The 13,492-nt window shown below is 42.8% G+C and overlaps 1 pseudogene; it reads right to left on the bottom strand.

The window, feature by feature from the left end:
* Positions 1 to 13,492, bottom strand: part of LOC149277645 (doublecortin domain-containing protein 1-like) — a 115,268-nt pseudogene that overhangs the window by 23,996 nt on the left and 77,780 nt on the right.

Genomic DNA, 13,492 nt, shown 5'->3' with positions numbered 1-13,492 from the left:
TAAAAGAAGGACCCCTTTCACATATGCATTAGAAATACGGCGGTGATTGAAATATGCATAAAATCCTCGATCTATTAACGCTATTAGAGCGGTGGGGATGATTCCGAAGGAGAAAGGGGAGTTGGCGGTAGATGACGATCTACTACTTTTGACAAAATTATGTATTTCCATGTTTTTTTCTCTGTGCCATTGATGCAATAAGCAGAGGCCCCCAGCTGAGCTCCATTTGGAAATGCCAGTGAGCATGGTCTATGTGCTTCACTTGGCATTTCCGAGGCAAGCCACTTTCCCGAATAGAGTGCATGTGTGCCGAGCGGCCCACCCTTTATTCATCACCCTGACCTCCGCTGTCCTGCGGATGTATGCCTGGGCGAACACCCCGCTCGAGTGGAAAACAGTAGCGCTAGATCAATTCAGAGGGTTTAGGGACATTTAACTTCTATCAAGCACACATCTTACTGATATTTTGCGTATACCTTATCATCAAACATTGCTAGCGCTGGTTGGGCAATAACCCTCTTTCGCGCTTATCCAAACTTCATAGATGACCCCCTAAGCACCCTACTCATTAACGAACTTCAGAGCTTACCGTTCGGCGGCATTTTCCCCTTAAACAGCGTTTAGCGAACGCATCGAGGCAAAGCATTAACGGTCGGCCAGCAGTTAGAAAGGGAGTGCTGGCTAAAAATATTAATATTTAAGGTATCGCTAAATAGTTAGGCATTTAAACGAGGGTCATATCATTATTTTGCCTAATTTTTGCATAATTAAGGCAGGGATCTAGATAAACTGGCAAGCGGTAAGATGTTTTTATCCCCTAAAAATTGGTATATATTGTAGGATTTGTCCAGATCCACGTAGGATTCATTTTAAGAAGAGACGCGGACATAGAGAAACGTTGTAAAGTTATATCAGCTGTTAGGATCTCAGAGGTCTCTTCTTCGGATAAAATGGCAGCCTAAGGAATTAGATATACACGATACGAATAGAAGGAGACAGTGGTTCAGGGGATTAACATAAAGTCATAACTATTAGCAAGTGCGGACCCATAAAACAGACGGCGACATGGGATTAGTGGAAAAATTCAAACAGATTAAGGGTGTGAATGTGTCAAAAATTATAATCTTGGTTTAATCCACCTCTCCCGGAGTTGAAAATATTGATATTTTTTTAATTCAATTAAATTCAATTCAATTCGGTTTTCGGCTCAAGTGTGTTAATGAAGTCGCCTTTAACATTCTAAACAGAATTTCAGAGCAGATCAGTCCCAAAAACTCAAAGCGTAATCAGTCCTCGGTCTCGATTCTCGAGCCATATGCCTCTCTCGTGCATGGTTAAACTCCCTGCACTGTATCAGCCTCTACTGCCTCTGCTGGGAGGCTGTTCCGTTTATCTACCATGCTCTCAGTAGAATAACAAGTAAATAAATACACCGAGGTGTCCGAGTGCTGAGAAATGTAAAAGCAAAGATGACTGCACATTTCTGAAAAGTTTATAACACATGATACAAGTTTATAATACATGGCTAATTGCAATATACCGTCCAAAATAATTTGAATAATGTAAATGTATATTGCAAAAAAATTACAAATATAATAGTCCCGGTTTAGTTTTTTTTTTGCATTGTGTATTTATTTTGTTCCCGGGTGATTTCAGACGAATCTTGTGTCTCTGTGTTAAGCTGTATCTGCATAATGATTTCACACAAAACGGCTTGTTTGTGAAGCAGAAATAAATTCTCCGGAGCTTAATACGGCAAGTAATTTGTATAACAAAAGGCAAATAGATATTATGTGCATCATTAACCATTTCTACAACCGAAGGAAATATATGACGCCTAATTACATATCTCACTCATCTAGAGTAACCAACATGGTTTCTAAGCCTGTTCTAGATGAATGGAACAGAATCTTTAATACACCACTCCGCAAATGTATGGCACGGCTTAGGCACCCTGTGGATTTTTGTTTCCATACGGGGCAAAGACAAACTTCCTATCAGTACTACCTGGTCCCCCTGTACAGCTTTTAAGTCATGAAACAGATCTCGGTAAGAATATTACCCGGCTCCCAGAGCTGCCAGGGGGGGAAAAAACCATGGCGGAAAACCATGCAGACCTTTGCATAGAGGGGGCCAAAATATTCATAAACTAACACGTCTGGAAATATTGATGTCCCGATTGTGCTGTGATGGAGATAAAATGTAATATATTGAATCCTTGCGTTGCATTGCACAATTACTGCAGAATCCACGATTCTGGAACTTTGTGATTCACACAAGAAGTCAATGCACGGTTCAGGTTAAAATTCAAAAATATTGTGCTGTTTTCATTTTTGAAACAGTTCTGGTTTTTGGATTATATGATGTCTTCAAGCAGCTGCATATTAGCCGTTTGTCTTCTAGTTCTGTTATGTTATTTAATAGACAAACGCTCTGACTAATTATCATACTGCCTGTGAGAAACAACAGAATGGCTCAGTGTTAATCACCCAGACTGACTCTGACTAATGAATGTCTATGGAGGAAGGACTTCATTAGCATTGCCATAAAGCATCAGCTCAGTGTGGTGTTTGAACAGGGAAAGTCACCCATTTATGACTGACAAAACTCTGAGCCTTACAGACAGCCACACAGCTTTCACTCTTACTGACAGTATATGACTGCAAAGGGAGCATCTTACTGGCTGACCTTGTCACATGACAGGAAGCAGGAAGCTCCCCCTGCCATTGCTCATCGCCATACCTGGGAACTTTCTAAGTGAGCTGACTCTGAGACTCTTTAAATATTAACCCTTTAACAGCCCACAGTAAAGTGGCTCACCAAATGTGTTAACCAAATGGATCCAATACCTCATGAAAAACTTGACTTATTATTATTTAAAGATTCACTTAATGGAGTCATCTGTATTCAAGCAGGGATGTCAACCACAACATACTGGTAGCAAAAGCACCAATTGAGAGTTTTATATATGATTATAGCAAAAAACTCTGAGACTCGGGAGCCAAACCGTGAGACTTCTCGGGTATGCTGATCGCCCTCCAGAAATCCAGTATGTCTGTGTCTCTGCAGAAGAGAGACCTCATGGAACAAATGGGTTCCCATCGGAGGACTGGTGTGCCGTGCCGGCAAATATTCAGGACTATGAGGAACCATCGATATGCAATGTCTGTACACCATATAATTCACGGATATGAGTGAACCTGCCGCTATATCTAATAAGTCCTTTTTGGAATTGTTTCTGAAATTTGCTTGCTACGGGGCAGTTGTGGTCCTTTGAACGGTTCTCGTCTATCCTGTAGAAAATGCCAACCCACTCAAGTCATCCTCCAAGTGAGGACAGAATGAGACAAAATCTGAACTAATGGGTGGATTTTGTTGTAGATTAGGTACAAAAATGACTCCATTACATGCAAGGTCTTCAAAGTGCTCAAACCAATGAAAATACACGGGGCAAAAGCAACAAGGAAGCCACCAGGGTAAAAGTTATTACTCTGAGGACTTCAGACTAAAGATGCCACCAATTGATAATTTTATAGACAGCTTTCGCTGCTTTCCTTCACAAGTTACAAGGAACTTTCAAGAACCCAACTTCAAAATGCCAAAATATTTGCATAATTACAAACTAAATACCTACAACATTATTTACATGTTAAGCAACCACAACATTTTCTGATGACCCACTATCTCATACTTTTCCATACCTCTCAATTTTTTTTTAAAGAAGGGCCACCTACCTTACCCGTCGAGCCACATTGTGGCGCTCAGCAAAGTAGCCATGTGGGAGATTTGCTCCAAACGCCCAGCCATCAATTACTGAATTACAAATTACTGATCTCCCCAATCAGCCTATGATCTCCATTGTCCTGCAGGACAGCGTCCAAATATTGGAACTGTCCTGCGGAAAAAAACAGGACAGTTGGGAGATATGATGTCCGAAACCAGAGTGTTCCTAGGTATGGATTGCAAAGAAACATAAAGGGCTCCTAGGTAGGAAATGGAAATGTAATCATCGCCTTTTACAAATCCATTTAATAATATGAAGATAGAAGATGTATGGCTTATCAATTCATTGGAATTTAAGTGTCCGGATATAGTTACTGGTGATCTAGAGCAGAGACAGAAAACACGAGGCTAAGAGACAGCAAGTAGCGTCTAAAAGAGACTAAAAAACTATGCAGCCACTAACAAAGCCATCAAAACCTGTAATATAATCCCTTTAAACACCAGTAATATGATATTTATTTAAACTAAACACTTAAGGTGTATCTGCCTATTGTATACCCTTACCAAATACGTTGGTTTATCAATAATGAATAACGATACGTCTCACGGTCCGTCTTCTTTTAGCTGTGTTTTGACAGTTTGAGTCTATATGTATTATGCTACAAAACCAAACCAAAGGGTTAATATATAATCTTAGTAAATTAAAGATATTCAAATTATTTCCAGACATCTAAATGCATCCTTTGGAAGTGTTCAAGTCTGATTACGCAAAAAAAAAAAAAAAAAAAAAGAATAAATGATTTTAATGCACTGAATTCCAATGGAGACCCAACAAATATTACCCCCCAAAAAAATAAAATAAAAATTATAATTAAATAATAAATGCCAAACAAATCATTAAATGTCAGATTCATCAGCGGCAGCTGCTCCCATCACTAGAAAGGGAGGGCAAATGGAGGAGTCGGGCAGCAAGCATACCCCACAGCGCTCCGCAGAGTCACTAGTGGGAAAAAAACAAAGGCCCTTCCATGAAACCAACACAGATGTGCCCACAGCAAAGCTGTCAGAAGCGGTTAGGATGACGGCTACTCACAGTTCATTATTTCCTTCTCACGGGTCACTGGGTGACAAGCGGGGTCGCGATGCTTTGACGATCGCTACAGTCCCTCCCATTCAATTTCAATAAAGGTAAATCATTGGATTTGATAAGCTAATATAAACAAACAAATCCAATTAATTTTCGGACAGCACTGGTCTGAAACGTATGGTGCGGGGTTAGACCGCGTTGTGTATTCATAGCCCTTGGCTGGCTGGATAAAGTGCTTTTATCTAAACACCCTTGATAAAGGGATTCATGACTCTCCTCCGTTGGTTATTCTAACTCTATTACGTGCGTCGGACACCTGCCCCTTGCTCACAGAAAGGGCCAGCGTGCCACGGAAAAGTAACTGAGCTTAGATTATAGCGTAATGAACGATACGTGGAAGACTGATACCACCTTAGTGACGCGTCTCCTTAAGTACGCGACGTACTGTATAAAGGGTCACCGACTATGCGTTGTGGTTTTACCGCAGCCAGTCGATGGATCTGTTGAGTGTGATGATCGGAGGTAATATTCAAACTAAATTATGTGTACCTTCTCAGGAGTAAATAGTATGAGAAATGGTTTGGATCTCATGGCTAGTACTTTCTATCCCATATGGTGAAGAAGTAAGGTGTCCTTGGGAGGGGTGGTTAGATATGATGGTGGGTGGTAGATAGGTAGAAGAACCCGCCACCAAAAGTTTTAAAGTTTAATACAGTAAAGGAATTCAAACACGCATGGGATAGGCACACGGCTCTCCTGTATATAAGATGAGATTGACGACTGATTAAGGTCTCTACTGCAGGAAAAAAAACAGCCAGACTAGAAGGTTTGGACCCACAAAGGTTTACCATGTGCCAGATCCTTAAGTAGTATTTACACTCTGCCTATGGTATATCCAGTCAATTTCAGCAAAGCTCTCAAAAATGTGATTGTGATGGATTTCTGATCCATTTCATGTTATTTCAATGAACAAAATTAGCGTTTCTTTTTTTAATTAAATTTTTTAAAAAAAAAAAGGAAATTCCTAGGTGACCCCGATTTTTTGAAGGGTACAGCCCAGTAAGAGTATCAACAAGGAACTTATCACTTAACATTGTTTTTACGTTCACCGATTTCCTTAATATTTGAGTTGAAACATCTGGCTGACACATGCTCCCAAACCATACAATCTTTCAACAGAGTTCAAAACAACTATCGCAGTTATCACTAAAAACCTACTTATCCCTCAACCTGCATCCTAAAGAGGCCATCCGTCATCCTCACCTGCAGGATCTCAACACAGCCTTCTCCGTATCGCCCTCTCTACTACCAAGTCATCCTTACCCAAGCAGTCCTCGCTAACTGTCACTGTCACGAGCTGAGAACACAGGTTGATAAGGAGCCCAGGTGCAGGGGATACGAGGGGCTCTGTCTGTACCCCACGATGCATTATGGTCTGGGGTTGTTACAGACAGGCGCAGGAAGAAACCACAGACAACAGATCTGGATTAAGAGTTGTATTGACTGCAATGGTACATCAATAAATACAAAGAAAGTCACTCAACTTGGCAGGAAGCCCACTTGCGGGGCACACGGCAGATAAGCCCTCTTGCGGGGCACACGGCAGATAAGCCCACTTGCGGGGCACACGGCAGATAAGCCCACTTGCGGGGCACACGGCAGATAAGCCCACTTGCGGGGCACACGGCAGATAAGCCCACTTGCGGGGCACACGGCAGATAAGCCCACTTGCGGGGCACACGGCAGATAAGCCCACTTGCGGGGCACACGGCTTGTAGCCCTCTTCCAGGGCACACGGCAGGTTGCCCACTTGCAGGGCACACGGCAGGTTGCCCACTTGCAGGGCACTCAACCAGGGTAGTCCGCTAGTGGGCAGTCATCCTGGGAGTCGCGATGCAGGGCACTCCTCTTGGGAGTCCACTTAGTGGGGCGCAGGCCGCAACTCAGGAACACGGCAGGTTCTGGAACAAGGCAGGTTCTGGAACAAGGCAGGTTCTGGAACAAGGCAGGTACTGGAACAAATCAGGAACCAAACAGGTAGTCCTCCAACTTCAATGTCAAGGCCCAGACTGCAGGGCTGGGCAGGTTTATCAAGGCTGACTTGATCAGGTAAGCCACTGCAGCTGGACCTGATAATTAGTCAGAGTGGTCTGAGTGGCAAGGGCGGCCACTAGTGGTCGGTAAATGAAAATGAACAACAAAGTTTGAACAAGTCCAGCTAGCGCATGGGGAAACGTGACATACCCCCACTGCAAGGAGCAGCCTCCGGATGCTCACAGAACCATGGAACAGTGGTCTCACCGTCTGCGGTGAGACTTCTTCTTCTTTGTCCTAGCACGTAGTGCTTTCTCATACGCTTCCAGGTCTTCACGACATATTACATTGCCGTTGGAAGTCACTACACGATCTGATGGCAGTGGTTCTGTTGTGCTGATTTGGGCTGGATAGACAGATGTGATAGTCCCGGTAAGTGCTTGTCTTGTCCCACATCTACTCCTGAATTCACCAGGGGTTAGGTATTCGCCCTGTGCACGGTTCTCCTCTGAGCGGTGTTGAATAGCACCAAGACAGGGCTGGGTTGCAGGTGGAAAAGAGGAACGCTTACTGGACCTTTGGTCACGGAGACGTTGTTCGTACTGTTTCAGTTCTGTTCTGTGTACGATCTTTCCATCTGATGCAAGGACGTTGCCAGGAGCTCCTAGGGAGTGTTGTGCGGTTTGGAGTGTCCTTTTCCTACTCCTGTGAGTGGTAGGAGTGGTGTTCCTTACCGCACAAACAGCTGGGGGGTTGAGATCCATGACATCCGCCTCAGATGACGCACTGTCCATATCAGACCACTCGGGGGCGTCAGACGAGGTCTGGAGGTCATCTGACGTTACTATAGAGGGCGTAGGATCCTCAGGTGCCGAGGACTGGTTAACCCCTGCATTACCTGTCTGTGGTCGCGACAGGGAATGCTTCTGCTTTGTAACGTTGCTGACGTCATATGCAGGTTCCTGGACATGGGGTTTCTCAATGGGGGTTGCGGACGGCTTGACTGGTCTGTGCGGACAATATGTTATCCTGTGGCCAGTCCCTCCACAATAAAAGCACAGGTCGTCCTCTTGCCTTCTCTGTATTTCCTTTTTGGTGAGTGGCTCTCGCTTAAAGCTCTTAGCAGCCTTCTTTCTTGGTGTCTGTGTCTTGGTTTTTGTGTCCACGCAATCGGCTTCCACCACAGTCCTTACCGACTTGCATAGGTGGAGTACACATTCTGCCAACAATTCCAGCACTGCAGGTATCCCCGCGAACTCCTTGTGTGGGCCTTGACATTCTGTCACGAGCTGAGAACACAGGTTGATAAGGAGCCCAGGTGCAGGGGATACGAGGGGCTCTGTCTGTACCCCACGATGCATTATGGTCTGGGGTTGTTACAGACAGGCGCAGGAAGAAACCACAGACAACAGATCTGGATTAAGAGTTGTATTGACTGCAATGGTACATCAATAAATACAAAGAAAGTCACTCAACTTGGCAGGAAGCCCACTTGCGGGGCACACGGCAGATAAGCCCTCTTGCGGGGCACACGGCAGATAAGCCCACTTGCGGGGCACACGGCAGATAAGCCCACTTGCGGGGCACACGGCAGATAAGCCCACTTGCGGGGCACACGGCAGATAAGCCCACTTGCGGGGCACACGGCAGATAAGCCCACTTGCGGGGCACACGGCAGATAAGCCCACTTGCGGGGCACACGGCAGATAAGCCCACTTGCGGGGCACACGGCAGATAAGCCCACTTGCGGGGCACACGGCAGATAAGCCCACTTGCGGGGCACACGGCAGATAAGCCCACTTGCGGGGCACACGGCAGATAAGCCCACTTGCGGGGCACACGGCTTGTAGCCCTCTTCCAGGGCACACGGCAGGTTGCCCACTTGCAGGGCACACGGCAGGTTGCCCACTTGCAGGGCACTCAACCAGGGTAGTCCGCTAGTGGGCAGTCATCCTGGGAGTCGCGATGCAGGGCACTCCTCTTGGGAGTCCACTTAGTGGGGCGCAGGCCGCAACTCAGGAACACGGCAGGTACTGGAACAAGGCAGGTTCTGGAACAAGGCAGGTTCTGGAACAAGGCAGGTTCTGGAACAAGGCAGGTTCTGGAACAAGGCAGGTTCTGGAACAAGGCAGGTTCTGGAACAAGGCAGGTTCTGGAACAAGGCAGGTTCTGGAACAAGGCAGGTACTGGAACAAGGCAGGTACTGGAACAAGGCAGGTACTGGAACAAGGCAGGTACTGGAACAAGGCAGGTACTGGAACAAGGCAGGTACTGGAACAAATCAGGAACCAAACAGGTAGTCCTCCAACTTCAATGTCAAGGCCCAGACTGCAGGGCTGGGCAGGTTTATCAAGGCTGACTTGATCAGGTAAGCCACTGCAGCTGGACCTGATAATTAGTCAGAGTGGTCTGAGTGGCAAGGGCGGCCACTAGTGGTCGGTAAATGAAAATGAACAACAAAGTTTGAACAAGTCCAGCTAGCGCATGGTGAAACGTGACAGTCACATACCCAAGTATACAATAGATTGTAAGCTCACGAGGGCCCTCTTCTCCTTCTGTACCAGTATGTCTAAACATGTGTTAGTGTTAATTTTAAATTGTCTTTGATTAATATATGCACCGCCCACTAATAGCTCTACAGAATCCATTGGCGCTATTTAAATAAATTTGATTTAATTGTAATGCACTTATCAAAAACTATGAGTTTCTTTGATTCCGAATGTCTGATAAAAACTGGACAGTCTACTTTGGTAAACTGAACTGGAAGAGCCATTAGTCAGGGAAGGTTCTTCTGGAGTGTCTTCTTGTTCTACTCCAGTTGGACAGCTTTCTCTGCAATAAGGCTCGACAGGTGCCAAAATTTGGACAAATCCTTAAAAAGAATTAACCAATTCTATAATATCTAATTCCACATCAGATTGTAAACTCTATAGTCTACAGCTGTACCGACGCCTCTTCCTGACACATCCGTTATGGTCTAGTTATCAAATATACATTGTAGAATTGTATTGTGAATGACGTCATACAGTCAGTTAATCTACGCATTGAAATGATGAAAATTAAATATTCTATACATATAACCAAATTTGAATGACAATAAAAACAGACCAAATATAATAAAACCGTCTTAGTATTTTTGTTGCTATTATATATAATATATATATACATAAACAATACACTTTCCATTAATTTTGTAAAGATAAAAAAAATTACATGTTTGCTTCTGAGGCCAGAGGGATTGTGAGATATTTCAATAATATCTGGGGAATCAATGTAACATAAAACTGAAGGAACACATCTAATGTCATTGAACAATAAGTATGTGTTCTGTCACGAGCTTACCTTTGAGCTGGGGCCTGAGGATGTTTCCCAGTAAGATTCTTCACCAATGCCACTGTCAGCTGCCTCGCCTCCCCTGGGCCACCTGTGGGCGATAACTGGGCAACCGATGCTTCGGAAACTTGCTGCTGATTGAAATGACTGACATCGTTCTGCCAAGCCTGGAAAATGCAAAAAAACAAACAAAAAAATGACATCTGATATTTCATATATTAGTGCAATACGCAGGCTACATTAGAACAAAGATTAGGTCACAACTTCAACATGTAAAATGATTTTTATTTATTATTTATTGTTTTATGCAGAGCCATCATACTTGCCGTATATTTGAACTTTTATATAAAATCATGCTATTTTCTGTTACCATTTCTTCGTAAATCAGTAGTTAAAGAGTTTGGTCCAGTTTTTTATCTTGCTATTTATCATTACACATAGGACTTCTTCATTCCAGTCTATGGTGTGTTTGAGATGTGACCAGCTCAGAGGATAATCAAAAGCGCTCACCTCTTTTGATGAGATTTTGCCATCGTCCCGCTGGGATGGAGGCCAAGCCTGCCCTGGGGTATGATCTGCTGCCTGCGTTGGTACCTCTTGCACATGCAGGTCCTTCAGGTAGGTCAGGACAAACTCGGGAAAAGCCTGTTGGAGAAGACAATAAAAAGAGAGTCGAAGTTACGATCTATTAGACTACTGGGTGGTCAGGGAAGAAGAGTTGTTAGCCTTTGATAATGTTAGGATCTAATGTTAAGAATGGTGTGCACCCTATGATAACACATGCTGATGGACCCTTGGCTTGGGTTTCTGGAAAAGGGGCATCCAGCTGTGGTTGGCCTACAATTTCAAAAGTCCCCTGCTGACCTCACAGGGAGAAAGCAATTACAAAACAATTTTGCTTCCATATCAGACCTCATAAAAGTACTTTTTGAAACAATTGATTTTTTTTGGGGGGGGGGGGTGTTAAAGAACCAGATCTATAGAATAAGACTATCTACTCTCAGCAATCTGTATATCTATATAATATTATGCATTTATTGTTCAAAATGTCACAGGTTGTATTTAACAGTATTTTATAGAATACATATTGTTGATTTTTTGGTTAAACCAGCGCTTTAATGTGTATGTCAACTAAACAGAGAGACACGTTTTTTAAAGAAAACTGGGACAATTCTTGAGCACTTCTAGTTCTAGATTGCGCTCACAAAGTTAGCTGGGAAGTTTTGGCTTGATAAATAAGACCAAAAGTGTCCTCACAATCTGCCAGCCACCTTCTCAGCATGTCGTACATTATGTCCCCCGAATACCATTATTCTTTGTTTCGTTGGCATTTAGTGATTAGTATTTAATTGCAAATAGAACACGTTTTCTGCTTCTCTACGTGGTACTTGTCAATTTACAGAACCATTTAAGTATACTTATGTGTCCTTGTTTCTAGCATTCTATAATTATTTAGTCTGTCAAAATCATAAAAGACAGAAATGTAAGCATAATGGAGTGAAAGATGATGTTTCCCTTCATTAATGTGCTCCCATTAACAAAAAAGCAACTGTTGCATTAATATGTCTGTTAGTTCCCAAGTATACACCCCAAATCAGTAACCTTGAAAAATTAAGTAGTTTACAGAGTCATATCTATACAGTATATATATATATATATATATATATATATATATATACACACATATATATACAGTGTATATATAATATATATATATATATATAGATAGATAGATAGATAGATAGATAGATAGATAGATAGATTGTAAGCTCGTTTGAGCAGGGCCCTCCTCACCTGTTGTCTCTGTGTTATGTTACATACTACTTGTTATGTCTTGTCTACCCATTGTACAGCACTACGGAATTTGATGGCGCTATATAAAACAATAAATAATAATAATAGTATATCTAAGAGGGGAACTTAAGAGTCTCCTTAATTTATGTTTATTTCATTCAAACAACAAGGTCTGTTGGCATTTTTGTTCCATAGTTATGGACCTTTGCTGTTGATGAAATGTTTCTGATTTCAGGTGTAAAAGCGACAATGTCATGTTTACAACTACATTTATTCGGTACACTTGGGTTTCTGAACGTAAATCACATTAATAGTTTTGGAGGTGCTTGATTTAAACACAAGGGACTGCTTTATCTCAGGAAAGCTGAAATCTGTGGTTTCAGTGTTCCAAAACTAAAAATGTGTTGTTCTGAACATACCAAGTTTGCCTGAGCCGACAGATAACAAACAGCATATTAACAACAGGGGAGGAACAGAACAGGTAGGACAAAGAAATGGTGAGGAGAATGGAAGAAGGGCTGACTGATTGCCCATATACAGTGGAAAGCTGGTCTGCGGGGAAAGTCCAATCAAGTAGCCTAGCAATGAAGGAACGCAAAGCACATCTATTTTAAAAAAAAACGCTCCATGTGCACTATCCAGTCCTGTCTCCAACACAATTATATCAGCAAACAGGCCAGGAAAAGATCCGGTCATTATGGAAATGCCACTAAGTCCTCATTGCTTTAGAGAATCTTTAAATCAGCTCATCCCTTGACAGTCCCTCCTTGCCCGCGTACCTTGGAAAAGATCGAGCCTTTGTTCCCAAAGCCCCATAACTGCGCAGAGTTGTTTCTTTCTCTGAAATAAAATCTATCATTAATGTTCCCATTTACAGCACAAAAGAGTTTTGTAAACAGCTTTCAAATGGTAACTTTGAAAGATAGATGAACATCCATTTTTTTTATCCATTTTTTTATCTAAGTGCTTGCCCCTGTTTACTAAATATTAAAGCTGATGTATAATAAATGGTCCGCTTCTAGTGGGACAGAAATGATACATTCCTATATAACCCATATAGAATTAAAGCAAAGAGCCTTCGCTAAGCATGTTATTCTTTATTTAAAAAAGTTTATTGAATAGTCCTTTCAGACAATGCTATAGCTGATGTATCTGATGTACCACAGACTGACAAAGTGATAAAATAGGGTCTATCAACCTCATATTATTACCTTTTTTGAAGTGTTAACCTATAGCCTTCTAAAAAAGCTCCATTTCCAGTTTTCAGTTTGATGGGATGTCCAACCGCCAGGCAGATTCGTGGCATGGCCCGGCTCAAGATCATTCCACCCTAGCAGACAGACGAAGAACAAGGGGAGAAACTGACTTCATTAGCATTGTCATAAGGAATCAGCTCCGTGTGGTGCTTGAGCTGGGTAAGTCATCCAACACATCACATGATCAACAACAATGGCGGCCTCCAGGTCTACAGATAAACTGAGTTTATTGAAACCAATTTTTGGCAGTGCCGACCCGCATGAC

The sequence above is a fragment of the Sceloporus occidentalis genome, unplaced genomic scaffold (genome assembly GCF_023333645.1).
Source record: "Sceloporus occidentalis isolate IW3139 unplaced genomic scaffold, rSceOcc1.0.p SCAF_207, whole genome shotgun sequence".
Lineage (NCBI taxonomy): Eukaryota > Metazoa > Chordata > Lepidosauria > Squamata > Phrynosomatidae > Sceloporus > Sceloporus occidentalis.
This window is presented reverse-complemented; position numbering and strand designations above follow the sequence as displayed.